Here is a 21,844-nt window from a genome sequence, read left to right as displayed (position 1 = left end):
CACAGAAAGGACCCAGCCAGATGGTGGGCCCAGGGCCTTCTTGCTATGAGGCAACAGTGCTGCCCACCATGCTATAAAATTAGTTTTTACATTTGTGTAGCTGTGTAACTTGCATTGGTCTAACCCTTCATGTCAGTTTGAAATCAAGACAGCTTCCTGGTAGCTGATAAAACCTCAGCCACCTCCCTCCATGTTAGCAGATGGAACAGGAGAAAAACTGGAGAAAAAAAATTACAGTAAATTGTTCTGAAATTAGATTTCTGACAAACTAAAGTCATATTTGAAAACTTACAATGCAACTCTTCTCCCGGTGTCTGATTGCTTTCGGTTTAACAAGTCGTGTTTGCATTAACCCTTTAAGACCTACCATAGCACCAAGTCTGCCAGAGCTTATATTATATTTTTACATGTTGTAGTGCCATTTCTGGAAGCATTTCAAGTTGCTATACATCAATACAATCATTATAGCCCAGATTTTAATAATATGTATGCATTAAGTGCATGGTAATTACATAAATTGAAAAAAAGTGCAATAAACTACATAAAAATTGAAAATAGCATCAAAATAAACTATTTCCAGCAGTGCAATTTGAGTTCTAAGCATTCCAGAAACTATTCAGAAAGTCTTAACGTCAAACATAACTTTTAAAAACACCAGTTTAGGCTGATGAGGCTCTGAAGGTTAAAAAAACTACATTTTCCGCGAAAATTATGTCACTTCCGGTTTCGGGCAGGAAACTGCACAGTGTGAAGCTCTAAGTTAAGCACACTATGGGAAAAAATGTCCAGAACAATCAAGGACGCAGCCAGCTATGTGAAGTTCCAAGGAGGGGTGGGCAATATATCAAATACACACGATGCATCGTGGGATTTTCCACGTACGATGGTTAAAGTGGCTTTATCGTAACCATCAAGACACATGCACACATGCATGTATTTTTCTCCCACATGCTGCAAATGCATCATTTTCCAACCAGAAAATCTTCTACCCGGTACACTGCACTGAGCTTGCATGTTTATATACTACCAGATAGAGAATATACTCGCTGTTATTTGGATTTCACAAGGAGGATGTTGAACAAAATGCAGTAATTTGCAAAACATGCCGTAAAACTATTGCTGCCAAAGGTAGAAGTACCACGAATTTATTCTATGGCAAAACGAAGAATGTTTTGAACCCCGCATGCCAACATTCCCTGATACATCAAAGAAAAGGTCAAATAAACTAGGTGTGATACCTGTGACTCTTCTACGTCAGTCTTTTTTATAGTCGCTGCCTAGACTTTTTTTTGCGCACTGCTGGCACGGTCTGTGTGAAGGCAAATTAATGACAACGTGAACAACCATTGGAGATGTGAGCAGGACAGATGGAAACAAATGACGGAAAAAGTGTGGACTTTATACCAGTTTTTAAATTGTGTTGATAGGCCACGTAAAACCAGTTATGATAAGAAATATATATACATACAATATTAGACTTTCTTCCTGAATACTATCGTTACATTTACTGTGGGAAGAGACGGTAAAAACTGTGTTTTATAAGGTAAACGCTCGAAAGCACTCTCCGCCTGTGAGCAAAACCAACCCCCACCAAAAAAAAAAAAAAAAACTAAATGCAAAATGGCATTTAGTTGCTTAGGAAGGGGCGAAGTTTTAGCAGTGACGGCGGTGTTTTGAGATGTAAGAAATTTGCGACGTTTAGCGCAAATCTTGTGTAGTTAGTGTGTAGTCTAGTCAATAGTTGGGATAAAAAATCAGCCCGGGCATTTTGACTGTAGACAGGCCCACCAGGTATTATAGGAAAAACCATAAAGCCTTTGAATGAAAACAAACATCGTTGTGACAGTGATGTACACTGTCTTGTTGGTATATATGTATCACTCTGATAAACTTAACTCCCTATTCTGGTATTCTAAACAGTACTTTGCCGAAACCAAGAGACTGCTTGGTCGAGTTAACCTCCTGAACTATCTACAACATATGGTGGAAATCTGACATTAAGACAGAGAAGACTAGAGGTGACACATGACCATTACTGAATATTAAAAATAATAAATGACAGATTTAGTGATATTTTGACAAACTATTTATTTATCACATCAATAAACAGCAGGGCAGGGCAAAATATTTTTTTCTAACATGGCAACCTTTAAAAAGTGAAAGGAGACAGAAAGACAGATGAGAAAAAATACATCTTAATTGACTTTTTGATGGCATTTTACACAGTACTGGTACAGTATCTAGAAAATGTGGGAAAATACTGGCATCATATACATACTTATGTACAATAATGGATTTCTATACGTTTGACATCAGATGAAAACTTTGTTTGTAAGTAGAGCAGGGCGATATGGCCAAAAATATTTATCGATATAACTGACGATATAATTGATTGCGAGACAAAATACAACTCCACAACATTACTAGCACAAAAAAACCCCATCTGTTTATTTTCACTTAAACAAGCAGCTGTTTTTTATGTGCAGAAAAGCTATATAAAAATTTAACAGTCCAAATGCAAATTCCTTGCTGAAAGTTTAACCAAAAGGCATTTCCAGTAGAAATGGGCTGACATATCCTGAGCATAACCATGTATAATATCCACTGAAGTTAAAAAGAGGTGCTTTGTAACATTAAACTGTAGTGTGCCAAATAAAAAAGTCAAATACGTGTTTTTTGGACCATAAGGTGCACGGGATTATAAGACACATTAAGCGAAACAAAGCAGTCAGATAAATAAAACTATTCAACTCATTCTTCTTGCTTCCTCCACTTCTGTACCATTGATTCATTAATCCTGTATTGTATCACAGCTGCTCTATTCCCATGTTGTTGCAGTAGGTTAGTCATTAATTGCAAATATTAATGACTAACCTTCTATTGTGGATGGATTATCTCAGTTGATCTCCTGACTGAAGTTTGGTCCGTTTACAGCATCCTGCCATGTGATTGCATTTGTCTCTAACCATCAGGAAACTTCATGTTAACTTTTATCGAGTGGAAAAGTGTTAGTGTTGATTCCTCCAGCTTCACTGTTTATGTTATGCTAACATAGCTGTGTCGCCAGTGTTGCCAACTCCTCAGTAAGGAAAATCGCTATTTGTTGTCCTAAAAGTCGCTAGAAGTCGCTAAATGACGTCATCGCCTAATTTGCATAATAGGTCATGCTAATATAATTGTAACCTATGTTGTTGAAGAGAGAGATAACATCGTGGAAGAGACATAAAGTGAGTAAAAAAAACGTAAATAAATACATTTATAGTTTATTTAGAACTACAAATTAAATTTATTTTAGCAATTATTGTTTTTTTTAATGTCACAATTCCAACCCTGCTCCTTTACCCGGGCTTGGACTGGCAAAAGTGACCCAAAATAGGCACTCTGGTGGAGTTACTTTGTGTGTGTGTGTTTATAAGTAGTTTTAAACCTTGTGATCCAAAAAACAGCATAAGAGTAAAAGAAGAACTGACTGCGTTACAGTCAGTGCGGGAGCAGCGGCTTCGCTCATGCACGATTCATTTGCAGTTTGGACGCATAGGTGTGAACATCTCCTGCCCTGATAGCAGCTGGGGGAAGACTATGCTCCGCCCGTGAGCGCTTTGGAACAGGCGAGGTGCCCACGGCAGCACCCGCTGCTTGTTGAGAGTAAAAGCGATACGCACTTTCACGGCAAAAAGTCGTCATAAATAAGTCTCCAATAACACCAGAAAAAGTCGCCAGATTTGTCGCTAGTCGCTTTTTAGAAAAAAGTCGCTAAGGGGGTCTGAAAACTCGCTAAATATAGCGACAAATTCGTTAAGTTGACAACACTGTGTGTCGCTAGCAATCACGTAGCACATCATTATATACCAGCTCGCCCAACTTCAGTAACCTTACTAACGTCACTGCTGTTTAGTTTCCTGTCTTCATTTATGTTGGAAGTGATAGCAGAGCTGTATGTTTGAATTTTTTCAGAAATCTCTCAGTCAGAACATGTTACATCATGCTTAGGTAACTAGCGAAACTAGCGAGCTAACTTCCACTAACTTCCAACTCCGTTAAATGTAATAAATTCTGTTTTCAGGACCCAGACTACACCCAGATTTACGAGCACCTTAGTCCGATAAATACGGCAACAATGACGGCCTGCTTGCATGTTCTACATAAAAAAGTGCTTTGGTGGGTATCTGACGGACAAACACCAAACCAGTTCCAGATCACTGAAGTGGCACCATTTTTACAAACCAATTCTGGTTCATCCGTTTCACTGAACGATCCGCTTTCTCCCTTATCATTCTCCGTTAACAACATGCTTTTTCGGCCATGTGCACATGCGTGTTTTACCCATATTCTATCGCGATATTTCATTTTCTTATCATTGCCTAACACTGTACCGGTATTACCGTAAATGGTATAATATGGCCCAGCCCTAGTTGTAAGATTCGGATAATTATTTGTTAAAAGCTAGAAATTTTAAATGAGAATAAGAAAGAAAAGTATTTCTTTGTGCCCTGGCAAAACTTTGCTAGACCCGCTCCTGCACAGTTACCAGCTGTCAGCCGCTTAGAAAAGGATCCTGGTGTTATTTGTCTCTCAGAAACAGTTCATAACTTCCCTTCAACTCATTCATGTTACCTAAAAGGTAAACCTGTTTGTCCATCACCTGTTCAGCTCTGATGATTCAGTAAGGACATCTCCTGGTTTCATCTTCGTGTTTCCCTCTCACCACATATCCAACTGATATCAAGACCAGCAGCTTTTACAGCTGTGGCTCCAGCAAACATCAGCTGATACTAGAAAGTATTATTAAATCAATTCTAACAACAGCTTATCAAGTTTAAGGGTGCTTCTGTTGTTTAACACGACCTCCGCTAGTTTCCTCTTTCTGGCGCAAAGTGGGTTATAAATAAGCAAGAGAGACGGGACTTGCGGCAGAAACGCCGATCAGCTGATCATTGATCAGTTTTGTGATTGAAGTAGCAGCAGGAGAGGGAGGGGTAGAGAAGAGAGAAGAAGAGGCAGCTGACAGCGTAAAGAGACAGAATAACTCCAGCTTTGTGTCTTTTTTTTTCACTCTAGCTGAAGTACGGGACAAATCGTGTTTATTTTCAGCTCAATATGAAACGTGTAATATTAACTCTGAATACAAGAGGATTCCATCTTTTACGGGACGGTTGGCAACTCTACTAACTAACCTTATGAATAAAATAAAGTTCACTATCAGTAACATCATAGCACCCACCCAGCAGTATAGAAACTCCGTCAAGCTAGCTAGTACGCAGTACGAGTTATTGTAACTGACGGTAAAAGGTTAGCAAAACGAAAATAAACTATATCTAAACTTGGTTTATATCTGACCCAGTTAGACTGCAGTTCATAACTTCTTACCTGAAGTTCAGTTCACCTGACAATCGCACCAGCGGCCGCCGCAGATCTCTCCTCCTCCGCCTCGCCTCCCCTTTCCCTCATCCACCTGCTGGCCTCCACCACTTGCTAATTTTACTGAATGTGTGAAAGCTCCACCATAGCCACCACCAAACAGTTGAGTTATTTTTACACATCTGCCAGCATCTGTCCAATCCGCCACCTTTCACTGTTTACACCGTTACTGTCACGGTTCTGGGTCCGTTGGACCCAGTATTTTGAGTTTATTGTGTTTTGATTTAAGTTTGCATCAGGGATTGTGTTCTTGTTCTCTTGTCGTGTTATGGTAATGTTTATGTCTATTATTAGAGTTCCATGTTCTGTTTATCTGGGTTTAAGATGTGGGTTTAGTTTCATATGTCATTTCAAGTCTGTCTCTGTCTAGTCTGTGTCTTAGTAAAGTGTGTTTTGTTTCCTGTTTTATTGTGAAGGTCTGCGTCTCATGTGAGTGTGTTCAGTTTTACCTTTGTCTCGTCTTGTTGATTATTCCCAGCTGTGTCCACCACCTGTGTGTAATTCCCCTGTGGTTCTCTGTGTATTTAAGTCATGTCTTCAGTCATTGTTGTTGCTGGTCCGTCTGTGTATTCCACCCTGCGTCATCTGTGTATCTACCATGTCACATCCGTGTGCTCTCCCTGCTGTCCATCGTCATTCTCCTCTGCTCGTTCTCATTCAGGTTTGTGCTTTGTAGTTTAGTTGTTTCCCAGTATAGTTTAGTTCCAGCTCCATTTGCCGTTTGTATTTACTTTCATGTTCAATAAACCACCTTTACACCTTCACGACTGCCTGCACTTGGATCCTCCTTCATTTCCTCCACACGGCTCACCTCACTCGCCGTGACAGTTACGGGGGATAAAAACAAAAATTTACCATCATGTCCGATGGCCAGTCCAGCAATGTATTAGACTGTTGTTTTCAACAGTCTAATACACTGGTCATTATATGCTGTATTTTGCAGACAGAGAGTTACAGGACTCTACAGACTCATACTCATAATACAAGTCAGAGCTTTATTAAAAAAAGAAAGTTTTGTTTTCAAAATTGGAGTTCAAGTTATTTTTACTTCCAATAGTGTTAACATACTAAACAGGTCATGAACAAGATTTTTTTAATTTTCATTGTAAGTAGCCTAAAGCAGTTAATTAAAAGTAGTCTAACATAAATGTAAATGCTGTAATTTGATTATTTTAATAAACCATGTAACTTGGATGGATTTGATGCTGACGTGACAACAGTGCACACGTCTGCTGTTGCTCACAGTGGTCCAAGGGACCGCTCAGGGAGTTTGTGTGTTTTCTCAGACACATGAAAACTTAGAGGGAACATTGGTTAGAAGCACCTTTTTAATTTCAGTTGTTTATTTATTTTCTCTCATGAATTATTACTTGATGTACTTTTTTGTTGCTGTGATGTTTGTTAAAGGTTTAGTGTTGACCCCAGAAAGAAGCTTACTGTGGCAGTATTGTCATTTGTGAAAAACCTCTGTGTGCAACGGATGGTTAAAAAATGGTTCAAATAAAACATTTCAATTCATTCCGATTTTTTGTAATATAAATATGGAATTGTTGATTTGAATGAGTACACCAGAGGAATTTTAGGCACTGGTTAAATATAACATCTGTTTTTGGAGGTTATTAAAACATATCACGATATATCCAGTATCGCAATATAGCCAAAAAATATCACAATATTAGAGTCCTCGTATCACCCAGCCCTAGTTCAAAGGTGTTTGCATTTGGACCTGATAGCAGACATGACTTTGATACCATGTTTCCACACCCCAGTCACAGAATGGCACAGCATATTTCTAGTTTTGGCTTCAGTTTGTTACAACAGGAAGAAGCTTAGATCTGTAATCTATCTCCTTGTATTGTCTGAAACTACCAAAAAAAAGCTGTAACAAATGGCTCACAAGTTCCTGAAGTTAAATAAATGTTTTAAATCTGATTCTTTTATACGACCAATGTGGAAAAGCCTAAAATTTCTCAGTCTGCTTAATAAGAAAATTAACTAGTATTTACATTTGAAAAGGAGGCGTTTATTTCAAGAAGAGAATAGAGAAAATTCTTGAACACTTCACTTGAACATAAAGGAACTTTTGAATATGTAAAGACATTTCATTCCTACTGTGTATTCCTGCCAATGAGGAAATATTCCTGCAGTCAGTGTTTAGAAACATGGTTAGTGATTCTTCAGTTACTGGTACGTTCAAAACAATCCATCCTTTCTGAAACTTAGGAGAGGGTGCATGGACCAAAGCAAATCAGAATGGTTGAAAATAAAGAAAATACATGGTTTTCAGTGGCTAAGTCAGAGTCCAGACCTTAACCATGAGAGAAGACCACTGAGATGCTGTGGCATGACTTAAGAAGAGCTGTGTAATTAAAGCATGTCATAAATATTAATGAACTGAAAATATGTAGGAGGAATCATCTAAAATTCTTTCTTTCCAATGTGCAAGACTCATTAGCATCCACAGGAAATCTCTGATGGAGTTGCTACTGTTAAGCTGAACTGAAAATTGAACCGGCTATCAAACCCCAACCCTACAGATGATTGTCCGAAATAATACTCACAGCATCATTTAAGCAAGGGCAGCCTCACCATGAATGTAGTTCAAGGTATATCTTCCCAGTATTTATTTGTTGGCTTACTTTCCAAACTGTTCTAACTTTTCAGGGGGTGATTCACTCATGTTACAATTATCAATATTGAGAGTTGAACGAAAACTCCTCAACTGAGAATATTAAGTGAATCCCACAAGCAGCCAGAGGTGGATATTGACTACATTTAAACATCTAAAGGATGTTCCACCAAAATAAAGCAAAGCATAGTGTTAAGATTGCATAAAAGCTTTACCTATACGATCTAAAGAGAAAAACTTGATCAGAATGAAAGCACCAGTGGCAAATCATAACACTGTGTATACAGTAACCTGCTGCACCCTCTACCACAAGTGATCTCAATGAACCTCTCAGTTATTTTACAGGAAGCACCTATTCAGTCCAGAAGGTCAGCTCAGAAACGTTATCATACGTATATCTGTCTGTCCCATGTAAATATATTTATCTTCCAACAACTGAGAATGAAGGCTGTTAACAAGATAAGATGAGAATAAGATTGCTCCACATTTTGTCTGCCTACTCCCAAAATCAATTTGGGAGACATTATTTTGAGAAGCAAATGTCAAATTTACATACTGGGCTCAGAGGATAAAGACATTTAAACACGCAAGTGCATCAAATACACCTAAAATAATTGGTGCTATGTTTAGTTTGGCAAGGACTGACAAAATTCTGGATGGTGCTTGTGCACATGCAATAGTGCATATTCTATAATTAGGTCTAGATGTCAAATGTACAACTATTCAAATGGGTTAGTCGGGTCCACTGAGGAATATGTGCTCATTGAGAGCAGATGCTGATTGAAATCAAGCGTGCACACAGGGAGATATTAATATCACCTAAAGGATTATGCCAAAAAGCAGTACAACATATTACACACAGTGCCTCAGAAAGTAAAATTAAATAATTTCCTATGTGGTGTCTGAGGGCCAAGCTGAACTCTCTGTATTTAATTAATTGAGCTGAGAGAACTATAAACAGCAAGCCTTTGACTCTTCATCCCATTTCCCCCTAAAGCTTGTTGGATATAAATATCAGTATGGAACCATGCTGGGCTTTCACAAAGAGGATTAGAGTGAGGAAAGAGGAATCAGACAAAACTTGCTTTACTTTATTTAGTGACACCACCATTTGTATTTGAATCTGGAAGCCATAGCAGGCATACAAGTCCAACATGCCTTCCATTTCCAATGCGGGAAACAGCTTTGTTTTTGACGCATGAATTTTGAAATGGATGATTTCTGAAATTCTTTCACAAGGTTTTTCCAAATATTCTCAACATAATGGACTACAGAAATTTTAAATTTAGACCCTCAAATTTAGTTTGACAAGGAATGTTAGTTAGGAATTCTTAGTTAGCGTATTCTTAGTTAGCGTATTCTTAGTTAGCGTATTGTCTGTCTTGTCTTAATGTTGGTTTAAAATGGAGCACTGTAACAAAAAATAATTTCCCCCAGGGATCAATAAAGTATTCTGATTCTGATTCTGATTCTGATGTGCATGGCAGCAGAATACAGAAAGATGCCCTAACCCAAACAAACCTTTGCTTTCCTACTGCACTGGAGGTTAAACAATCTTTGGAGTTGGACCAAGAGAGGTTTATCCATCTGCTATTTGACCACTCTGATGAAAATCCAATCATCTACTTTTTTTTTTTTTTTTTTTTTGCCTGTCCCGTTTGGCTCTTTTGCCATCAGAATTATTGTCTAAAGGCAAAAAAAGATGCCCAACGGATTTACTTTACCAAATTGACCATCCCAGCCTTGCCATAATGGTCAATTTGATTCACCTTTTATTGTTTATTTTATTTTCACTTGCTGAATACGGGACAGACTTGACTGGAGGAAAGAAGGGGAGGAAGAAAGAGGGAAAGAGAAACAGCTGAGAAGAGGGACGGGGGAGAAGGGCAAAAAACAAAAACCAACAGAATCCAATCATCTACTTGACCAAAGGGGAACCAAGAGACATCAGAAGTCACAGTAGCCAGCTTGGCAAACCAGCAAAAGTCCCATCATCAGAACCTAATTAAAAAAACCCGGGGCTAGGAGACTTAGATCTCCACTCTTCCAACACTAAGCGTGGTGGCAGGGGAGGGGCTCAGAAGGCTTTTGCAGCAGACTCACATGTGGAAATGGGAAGGCAGAAACAGCCAACATGCAGCCAGAGCTGACAGACTGTGAGATAAGAGGGTGCTGGGAAACACAGCTCTGATTTGTGATACCACAACTGGTAGAAATGTGAGCTGACCCTCAAAGGTGTGAGCAAAGAAACAAAAAAAAAATAAGCACTGTGATTCATACAAACTCACTTTAATTCAACAATGTAATCACAAAGCTGTTCTATTAGACTGCAGAGGATTGCTGCAAAGGACATTAGACATTGCCAGGCTTTCTTTGTGTTCGCTGGTGTGATAAAACCTAAAACCCCAGTCACATATAAGTCTTTCTTAATCCGGTATCTCTGCTTCAGCCTCTATATGCGTTCACATAAAGGAGTCATCTGACAAATCGTTACTTCTTTAACAAAAACTACGCAAGCGTGCAGAAGCAAGGTGTGAAACATTAACTGTTGCTGTTTCCATAGGAATTAAGATGGCAAGTAGTACACATGTGCACCAACAGGCCTGGAGCATTCAGGTGTGTGCTACCACATTTCCAAGGAGTAAGTAATAATCTCAGACGAGCAAAACCCAGAAACCACATCAGGCTACGTCCACAAGTACACGGGTATTTTTGAAAACGGAGATTTTCCGCTTTCGTTTAAAAAAATAATCCCGTCCACACGTAAACGCAGAAATGAAGGAAAACACTGCTAGGAACATGCCAAAGCAACAGATGGCGATATATTCCTAACCGTGTAGAAATGTTGGCCAATCAGAAGTCTAGAAGCCTCGGTGGGAAATAGTAAACAAGGATGGGGCATAGAAGTGTGAGGGAGACAGTAACTGTGTGTGTATATGTAAGCATGTAAACACTGCAGAGAGTACAATTAACAGTAACAGTATTGTAGAAATTCATTTCACCGAATAACGTGGCGCACAGTGTGACGTCAAAAAAGGCGCACACTTTTGACGCTGCGTTTCCTGCGTTTTCTCCGCTTTTCTTGTCCACACGTAAATGCAAAAACTGAGTTTTCAAAAATATCCACCCTGGCCGGAGTTTTTAAAAATCTCAGTTTTCAGTGACCGAAAACGCCGTTTACGTGTGGACGAAAGGTGCAAACGCATAGAAAAATCTGCGTTTTCAAAAATACCTGGGTACGTGTGGACGTAGCCTCAGACTCTACAGGCCAGTTAGCATGTTAAATGTTAGCATTTATGAGAGTATAATTAGAAAAAAGACTGAACAAGTATGGCTTTTTTTTTCTCTAATTAAAACACGGCAGGAGGTTTGCAAAATTGCAACTGAACAAAGGACACAACGTCTGGAACAATGCCCTTTGGAAAGATAAGACCGAAGTGGAGTTGCTTGGCCATAATTCATACTTATCGTAATCTGCATGAAAACAAGCGCTCACTCTTCCTGCTCAACAAATGACAAGGGCGGAGCCTTATACCACGTGATACAGAAGCTGTGCCGTGTGATGCTAAAATTAGCAGGGAAAAAACAACGGAGAGCACGTCAGGGATGACGAGAAAGTGACAGGAGTAAATCCGTCCCGGTCAACCACCCAAACATCAATAACGGGAACCTTATACAGCGCTTCCCTATACACGTCGAACTCCCGCAGGCACAAAGAAATTACATAAGCTATCACTTATCACCTGACCAAAGATATGGCTCCCATCAACACTGAGCAAAACAAGGGATTTAGGAAAATGATCAACACCCTAGACAAACGCTACACAGTGCCGCCCCGCAACTATTTTTCTATTGTTGCACTACCTGCTCTATACACGCAGCGTCGAGCAACGGTGGAGACGGAATTTCAAGCAGTACAACATTTTGCGGCAACAACAAAACGTGAGACATTTGTTGTTTTTATGTTTATTTATTGTTTTTATGTTCAGTCTCAACTGTTACGAAGATGATGTGCAGTTAATAAGTGCAATAAATATTTATACTGGAAAAGAAAATCGTGATCTCAATTCTAAGCCAAAAAATCGTGTTTCTCATTTTATGCAAAATCGTGCAGCCCTACTACCAACTGTCAAGTTACAGTCCTTGGGGACTCATAATGTGGGCCACAGAACCTTGACCTCACTGAGTCACCAATAAACTCCTGTATATACAAAAATACCCTAAAATCAAATGTGAGGACTGAAAGCTGTAACACAATGTAACAAAATAATGATCCTAAACACATCAGCAAATCTACAACAAAATGACTGAAAACGAAAAGAACCAAAGTGTTGCAATGGCCCAATCAAAGCCATCAACCCAAAATTCCTCTACTGATGACCTCTGACGTTGTCAGAAAATGATTACTGTTGCTAAATGTGGTTCTACAAGATATTATAGCTGCCAGGGAAAGATTCAGCATAAGCATGGTGCTAGAACACACCCCAATGGCTTTAGAGATGACTAACCTATCTTAACTGCACCAGCAGTGAAAATGTGACATTGTTTCAGCTCAGGCTTTTCATTTTTTGTTGGTTTGTTGTCTGCAAGAAAACAATAGGAGGCATCTGCCAACTGAGCATTTGAGATATTAACAGCTTACTGTGTTGTCATTCATCATTTTTGTAAACAAAACGAGAAAAACACAGATGACAACATGTTATTTAGTTTCAATGTCGCTGTGCCATTATTGTAGTATCACTACAGCATGCATGTTTTTGTGTCAGATCCTGTAAAAACAACCAGACACACTGACAAATAACCAGGCCATTTATTGTTCTATTCGTGTGCCAAGTTGCTGAAAGGACTTGTGTTTGAAACAAAAACAAAAAAAACCCCAGTGTAACCACAGTTTTGGGCTACTGGATTCAAATCTATCTGCACCTGCAGGGTCATATGCAGAACTGTGTGACGTGTGGCTAAGCTCTAGCCAACAAGATTATCAAATGATCCAATAAACTTTGGATGATAGTCACAGACATGATCACAAGGTGCTAAGCTCGATGGAAAACAGAGTCGCCTGTGCCGCTTCCCAAAGCCTGCTCCACCGAGAGGCACAGAGAGAGCAGTGCTGAAAGAGCGAGGGCAAGATGGGGAGCGTAGGAACTGCATAGGTCACAGCGCATCAGTGAGAAAAACTGTGAACACCCTCGGAGAAAGAAAAGAATCAGAGAAAACTCGTACTGCTGTAGCAGCGCAAAATTCAGGGCTTATAAAAGATGACAGCCTTGTAAGTTACAGCCTCCTCCTATCAGTAATTACAGTGTAGCCAGACAGTCATAAAATCTAATGCATTGTAAATTATGAGTTGTTACACAGAAACCATTAATTCTGCATGAGAACAGGCAACTGGGCAGTGCTCTCTCCATTGGTTTGCCTCCTCGTGCTGCGATTAAACTGACAATTAATTACTGAGAGAGAAGGCCAAGCGAACAACAACAATCCGATACGTCACTGATCCCCTAAGGGAAATGCTCTTTGCTGTTTGCCCTGCTCCAAGAAGAGGTCAAAGGCAACAGCTCCAATGGCCTGCAGGGAGATGCTTCGACACAGCAGCAATTACAGGGGTTGGATGCAGTGGAATTCTGTACAAAATAGTTAAAGAATTTAATCAAGCAAGTAGAGTTAGGGCCCAACAATTTAGGAAAAAACAGCCAACTGATTCTTCAGCATAAATAAATGTTTACTTCACCTCTAAAATAAATCAGACCACAGAGAATAATACTGCCGGTTGTGTCCTCACAGAGTTGAGACGAGTCAAAGAAGCATCATCTTTTAGGCAAATACTACATTATTAGCAGAATTAGAATCACTCAAATAATGATAAGAACTCTTTGGCCAGTCAGTGACCATTTTTTGGGCTTCCTCTGATTTTGCTGACAGCTCTGCTCAAAGATACCCTGAAAAGTGTCTTATCTCTAGAAGCACAATGAAGCATTATTTGTTTGTGGGATCCTATGATGTTTGCATTATGCACATGCACAGAGGACAGCAACTAGCCCCTCAGCTGTGGCTGCTGCAGGCTTTTATAAAAAAGGAAAACTATATATATAAAAAATGCAGATCTTCTCACTGTTTGGTAGGAGGGGCTAAAATGGCTCTTTTTCATGTTGAAGGTTGCCAAACCTTGGGTTAGGTGATCTCAGAGACATAATAGAGAGCTTCCTCCAAAGGGTGGCTGGGTTCTCTCTTAGAGATAAGATGAGAAGTTCAGCCATCCGGGACAGGCTCAGAGTAAAGCCCCTGCTGCTCCACATCAAAAGGAGCCAGTTGAGGTGTATCGGATAAGGATGCCTCCTGCCCGCCTCCTCTGTGAAGTGTTCTGGGCATGTCCCACCAGGAGGAGCCCCCAGGGCAGCAAAGGACATGCTGGAGAGATTATATCTCCTGGCTGGCCTGGGAATACCTTCGTGTTCCCCCCGACAAGCTGGAGGAGGTAAAACTGGAAACAGACTTGAAAAGAAACAGTTCTGGTGAAGCACTGATGCCTCAAAGCTAGAAGGTCTTAGTTTGGTTCTCTGTGGCATTTTTTGTCCCCTGTGGCTGCATAGGTTTCCTCCTTCCTCCCAAAGGAAGCATAAAGTCCAGAGCATAAAGTGTTCTGGACTTAAGGTAAATATGGCTTGTCGTATAAAGTGCTTTGAGTGGTCAATAAGATTAGACAAGCGCTAACAGATTTTGTCACCAGACATAACCTGTGTGGGGGCTGTGTGGGGGAGAGCTACCTCCTCTGTGAGCTCCACAGTTTCTGGTCAATCAATTGATCTGTACAAACTAGCAGATTAAAGCGTGCTGTGTGAGTTAACGTATAGCCTGAGATCAATAAAACTGATGTGTCTGTCAGATTTTAAGGTTAGGGTAGTGTGCTCTTTTGGGGAATAAACCACTAAAAAGACACCACCCACTCATTATTTCTCCAAGGATCAAAAATCATAGAGATGTGTTTCTTTGACAAAAGCCTCTTTAGCTAACATAAATCTAAGCACACCTCATTAACCAGGGACCAGGCTACAGTTTCCTTTTTGTTGTCATAGGGCTAATGTTAATTAGTTACAGTGTGTAAATGTACTCATCATTATAGCTGGTGAAATCAACTTGCAACAGCTTGTTTAAGGCACTTTTAACAATGTAGGCTGTAGGGCTGGGCGATATGGCCTAAAATCCATATCACAGTATAATTTGAAGCATGTGCGGTAACGATATATATTGCGATATATTCTTTTCTTCTGTATAACGTATGTTACACACTATAAGGCACACTTAACATCCTTTAATTTTCTCAAAAATCGACAGTGTGCCTTTGTTAAAAGTCCGCAAGTTATTTGAACTACATCACTGTGGAGTAAAATTCCTTCTGACCGAGGACGACTCAGTTGAAGCGTGATCGGCAATCAGTGCAAACATACATTACAGTCTTATATAGGAATTCTGGTTGGGCTTACTGACCTCGAACCGATTTTGTGCAGTGTACGGCGCGCAGAAATCTGTCAAAAAATGTTTTAGTACGACTTTGGTTAGCTATGAAGGCGCACCGCTTGATGGATTGGCGGAGCATTACGGCTGCCGTAGTCAGGAGCCTTGCGGAGTAATCCAAAACTGGGTCCAAAACTCCGTCTTCTTCAGGTCCCAAAGTCAAACGAACACTGCGGCATCACTGAGAGTTAAAAACTGTCTAAATTCATAAGTGGTCCGCAGGTGCGCATTCGCTGTCAAAATAAAAAACACGCACAAGGGTTAGGGTTAAATTTAAAAACTGTACTTTTGAGTTAAAATATATATTTATAATTTTAATAAATGACAAATTAAAAAGGCATGAACATTTTTTTTGTATCGAAAAAATATCGAACCGTGACACCAAAGTATCGAACCGAACCGAACCGTGAATTTTGTGTATCGTTGCACCCCTACCCAATATGTATATTTAGCATTTTGCCACAGTTACTGTCACTTAAGAAGCACAGCAGCTGCCTGACTGCACAAGGAAAGAAGGCAAGGATGTAGCAATGTGCAGGGTTAACGTGCAAGTGTAAAAAAAGGGGTAGCCTTGAATATTTGAGTATCACCTAGCTACGGTAAAATCTGTTTTCCAGGAATTGGAAAATGTGGCTGGACCTGATGATGTCGATCACAGGCAAACATAGCTTTCTCAAAAAGTAGCCGAAGAATCCATGATTGCAGCCTTAACGTCCTCAACTGAAGACATTGAAGCTAATGACATTAAAATGGGCTCATTTCAATGTAAAGGTCTTCGTAAAGTAGCAGTTGCCAAAGGAAAAAGAAAATCCAACTGACATTTGACAAACCACGCTGTACACTTTAAAGGAATATGTTCCCCAAGGGCACCAAAATGCCACTGCGTGCAGTAACAAACAGTAATCCACAAGCTGACAGAGTTCCCCTTAAATCGTGTGGACAAGGAAAGCATAAGTGCATTGAAACTGTAAACGAGTTAATAAGCCCATTCTGTAATACACTTTTCTGTTGTGCTCTATACAAATGCTATTCATCAATGCCACGCGCAGTTTATCTCATCCAGGAGGGCCCATGCTGTTCCATAAATTCAGCTCCAATAATATCCAGAACTAAAATATGATGTAATTAAGAGGGCTTTTCTGCAGATTCATAAAAAACAGTCTTCATTTTCCTGCATTGCAAACAGCAAATGTTTCAAAAGATCGATTTTGTGCATTGCATTCGTCCAATAACTCAAACAGGCACATAAAACCCCCACATGAGGGTTAAATTAGTTAAAACAGGCCTATTAGATGCACACCCAGGGACTTGCTTCCTCTCACAGGATGCCAATAAGATGCAGTTTACAACGCAGCACATGTCAACAGCCTATTTGCAGATATAACGACTGAGTTTTGAAGAAGGACTGTTTGATAATAATTTAGCACAGACAGCTTTTGAAAAAGGACTCAAATTCATTAGTTTCATGGGGGAAGGTAAAAGGAGGAAAATCAGAGGGGCTCTTTCCAGCGCTGCACCAGTAATTTATTGATCCACAATCAATGTCATCATGACTTTTAGAAGGACTAGCAGCTGTGATCGCAGCACCTACAATTGTGGAAACAGTTTCTAAATCTCAACATCTGTCAGAGCTTTTGTGACAGAAAAATTGCTTCCATCAAGCTTGAGCTTAATCAAACAGAGGATTTAAACAGCATTACAGCAGCAGAATGGAAATGAGTTCTTCTATACTTTACTTCATCAAACTAGACCTCCAAACCCACGTCCTGGTTCCCATTTTCAGATGTCATTTCCTAATTGAGATTAAACCACTGCATTTTGTGTCACAGGAGACAAATGGAGGACCGCGGGACATTTCTGAAATTAAATGGAACTTTCCTGTCATTCACACAATTCCAGTGTCTGGTCGCATGCCAGTACACAGGCTTAAATGAGAGAATCTGGCAGAGATGATCGTATTAACGACCCAGGCGGCAATGTAAAGGTTGTGCTCCCACAAAAGAGATGGTTACACTCCACCGCTTAAAAACAGTGTCAAGAAGTACTGATGTAAGCACTTCAAGGAGCATGGTACAATTCCAGAAAGAGGATCGGTCCAGTGGGAGGGAGATGCATTTGTGCGTGTGCGGTGTTTATATTTCAAAGAAACTGTCAAAGTAAATCTATAGGAATGGATTTTTGGGAGGCTTAGGCACACTGTTCACAGCAAGTATAGACACTGACCGAGAACTGTGTTATGACCCTTAGATTACAAGGTAAAATCCTATTCAGCAGCTTGCCACTGAGGGTTATATGGCTCGCTTTCAGTTTTTGACTTCTTGGTGTAATGTAGCAGTATCTAACAGGGTGATAAAGGACAGCAAGGTGACACACATTCCTTTATGCTGTGCAACAGAGAGCAGACGGCTTTTCTGAGTTCATGTTAATTGACATGGATTAGAGGCCAGATAAATCCGTTATATCTGATATCAAGCTATGAAGTACAAAGCATTATGAAATGCACAATGCTCTCATCTACTTATCTGGATTTATTTTGCCTCTGCCCTTGCTCGCCTTTTTCTATGATTCTAATAAACGCAAATAAACCCGACACCTGTGAACCGGCTTCTTACTGAAATGATGCCACGCACTTAAAACCGCAGTTATTCCTGCGAACTACACAGTATAAAGCAGCTCCGAGCACCGAGTCGTGCCATTTCAAAAGACGAAAATGTATCAAACTACATCTTCAGTAGCAAGTTTTAAATCTCAGTATTACCTTCGGCGCATGCCTGCTGAAGAAAAGAAAGAAAAGAAACAAGAAAAAGCCAAACAACATTTACAACCACAACAAGGGTCAAACGGCGTAGTCATAAACAAAACTGCATGTGATCGACTTGGCAAGCCTTTAACTCAATGTCACTTCCAAACACAGCATCCCTGGGAGCTGGGAGCGAACGAATATTTTTAGTGGCAAGAAAAATTCCCCGACACATAACACACCGAAGGAAAAAAAAACACACACACATTTCCGACCCTTAATGAAAACACCCACCCGTGTTGTCGTCCGCGTCCCGTCCTTACAAGTTGTCCAGGAATCTTAGATCCGTCCGCTTCACACAGCGCTGATACCTCCTCTGCTCGGCGTCTCGAGCTGCACGCTGCGCTCATGGAGATGGAGGTGGGTTGGCGGGGGGCTGTCAGCGGAGAAGAGGAGACTGTCCAATCAGAGGCCGCCTTGATGAGGAGGGATGGCGGCCAATCTGCCCCGGCAGAGAGAGAGCGGGGTGATGCCGCTTTGTTTAACGGAGATTGACTTTCAAGCAACAGAGCGCGAGCGCTTATGATGTGATGGCATCTGGACGAAAATAAGCATGCGTACTAGTTTTGCTGCCGGGGGGGAGGTTTTCCAGCTGCTTCCGTAAAGAACGCCTTTATTTAATTGAGACACCATTAATGACATGGATTAACCGTTGAAGGGGAACTGAGTATGTATGCAGCCATCACCATTATGTTCCCATTAAATCATGAAACAGACCTACTGAAACACGAGTCAGTTCAAGTTGTCCATATTATTTAATGGGCATTCCAGTCCATGCCTCATATTTTTTTAGACCCATGGTGGAAATGCTCTTTGCTCATGGCTAGAGCTGATCCATTTGATTGGCAGGTTCACCCGCAACAATATAATTACTAAATAATTAAGCATGTCAGCAGTTTTGCTGTTTTATTGTTTGTTTGTTTGTTTTTTAAGTGAAGTGGCTTCATTACAGTTTGCTTCCAAGGAGGCAGACTTTCTTGTCATTTTTAAAGTGGCCTTGAAATTAGCTGCTTTAAAAAAAGAAAGAAAAATTGGTCTAGTCTTTTGTATTTGACCATATTCAGAATAATTGTTTTAAGCCATTAAATCACTAACTAATAAATGATTCAAGCTTAACTCAAGGGATGAATGAGTTTTGCATCTAAACATAACAGATAACTTAGCATAGAAACAGTTTTAAATTGCATCTATATACACTTTGTTACTAGCAGCCTGTTGGAAAAAAATATGTAATTTGTTCCAGTTTCTTCTGGTGAATTTGCAAATCATCCCAAATATAACAGTTATCACACAGAGAGTAAATAGTCACATTTTTTGCCCTGACTAAGTTATTCCCAATCATAAACTTGCTATTTCCCACCACTGTGTCCAGCTTATACTTCAGCCAAGTTAAGATAAGTGAAAGACAAAAGAATAGGTGGCAGGCCTAAAAAAAAAGATCTACAGCTGGTGATCATATCTGAAAGTCTTGCTCTAAAGAAATCCAACAAAGACTTTTTGCAGGACTGAGAGATGCATCTGGCCATTCAGTTAATCTGTTTACTCTTCACCAAAGCCTGAACAGAACTGGATGAGTATCTGTAAAGAAGTCATTCTTAATGAAGAGAAAACAAAAGAAAAGGCCAATGTATGCCAAATTAAACAAATGGATTGAAAATCTGAGCCAACAGGGCTTATGGAGTAATGCAATTTGAGATTTTTGGTAATATTATTTCTTTGCAAATTTGGCAAAAATATATCTGCAAAATTTTGATTCACCAAACAATAATATCTAAAAAGTCTCTAATTGGCATTTCTGACCATGACAATGATTCCAAAGACATTCCAGATGCAGTAAAAGCACATCTGAATAGAAGAAAAGCCAAAAAAGAAAGCCAAACACCATTACAAAAAGAAGGTAGAAGAACACTTCTCCAACTCCAACCCCCGACGCATGTGGCAAGGACTCCAGACCATTACAGTCTACTGGACCACCAAACCCTCCCCCGCATCCTCTGATGTCTCCTTCCTCAACGAGCTCAACAACTTTTATTCAATTCAATTCAATTTTATTTATATAGCGCCAAATCACAACATAAGTTGCCTCAAGGCGCTTCATAGATACAGAGAAAAACCCAACAATCATATGACCCCCTATGAGCAAGCACTTTGGCAACAGTGGGAAGGAAAAACTCCCTTTTAACAGGAAGAAACCTCCGGCAGAACCAGGCTCAGGGAGGGGCGGCCATCTGCTGCGACCGGTTGGGGTGAGAGAAGGAAGACAGGATAAAAGACATGCTGTGAAAGAGAGACAGAGATTAATAACAGATATGATTCAATGCAGAGAGGTCTGTTAATACATAGTGAGTGAGAAAGGTGACTGGAAAGGAAAAACTCAATGCATCATGGGAATCCCCCAGCAGCCTATGTCTATTGCAGCATAACTAAGGGAGGATTCAGGGTCACCTGGTCCAGCCCTAACTATATGCTTTAGCAAAAAGGAAAGTTTTAAGCCTAATCTTGAAAGTAGAGATAGTGTCTGTCTCCTGAATCCAAACTGGAAGCTGGTTCCACAGAAGAGGGGCCTGAAAACTGAAGGCTCTCCCTCCCATTCTACTTTTAAATACTCTAGGAACAACAAGTAGGCCTGCAGAGCGAGAGCGAAGTGCTCTAATAGGGTGATATGGTACTACAAGGTCATTAAGATAAGATGGGGCCTGATTATTTAAGACCTTGTATGTGAGGAGCAGGATTTTGAATTCAATTCTGGATTTAACAGGAAGCCAATGAAGGGAAGCCAAAACAGGAGAAATATGCTCTCTCTTTCTAGTCGTTTATGCTCGTTTTGAGCGAGGGAACCCCACAACCACAACCAAAGCAGACGTGACGCCAGACCACCAACCTCTGACTCTCTCCCCCACCGATGTAGGAGCGGTGCTGAGCAGGATCAATGTCCACAAGGCTGCAGGTCCTGATGGCATCCCCGGGCGTGTTCTCAGAGCGTGTTCTGGGGAGCTTGCAGGAGTGCTCACAGACATATTCAATCTGTCCTTGGCCCACGCTGTGGTACCGGCCTGCTTCAAATCCACCTCCATTGTCCCGATACCCAAAAACTCCAACCAATCTTGCCTCAATGACTACCGCCCAGTAGCACTCACCCCCATCATCACTAAGTGCTTAGAGCAGCTGGTCCTAGCACACTTCAAATCCTGTCTCCCCCCCACCCTGGACCCCCACCAATTCGCATACCGCCAGAACAGGAGCACAGAGGATGCAGTCTCCATCGCACTGCACTCTGTCCTCTCACACCTGAACAACAACAAAACCTACGCCAGAATGCTGTTTATAGATTTCAGTTCAGCATTCAATACAATCCACCCCTCACAACTCATCAGGAAACTGACAGACCTGAGCATCAGTTCCCTCATCTGCAAATGGTTACTGGACTTCCTGACCAACCGCCCCCAACATGTCCGGCTGGATAACCACTGCTCATCTACCATCAC

At 40.6% G+C, this 21,844-nt stretch overlaps 1 protein-coding gene across 3 annotated transcripts in view; it reads right to left on the bottom strand.

Annotated features, from left to right (window-relative positions):
- LOC146681507 (beta-1,3-galactosyltransferase 1-like) overlaps positions 1–18,690 on the bottom strand; it is a 195,368-nt gene extending 176,678 nt beyond the window's left edge. For all 3 annotated transcript variants that reach the window (XM_085449308.1, XM_085449309.1, XM_085449311.1), the window contains exon 1: positions 18,594–18,690. The gene's annotated coding sequence lies outside the window, so the exon portion shown is untranslated. The remainder of the gene's footprint in view (positions 1–18,593) is intronic.
- Positions 18,691–21,844: the final 3,154 nt, after the last annotated feature.

Source organism: Copadichromis virginalis, linkage group LG23, assembly GCF_057382275.1.
Source record: "Copadichromis virginalis isolate Kocher_CV1m ecotype Utaka linkage group LG23, C_Virginalis_male_GT1.1, whole genome shotgun sequence".
Classification (NCBI taxonomy): Eukaryota; Metazoa; Chordata; class Actinopteri; order Cichliformes; family Cichlidae; genus Copadichromis; species Copadichromis virginalis.
Note: the sequence above shows the minus strand (reverse complement) of the source record. Positions and strands in the feature narration are given on the sequence as shown.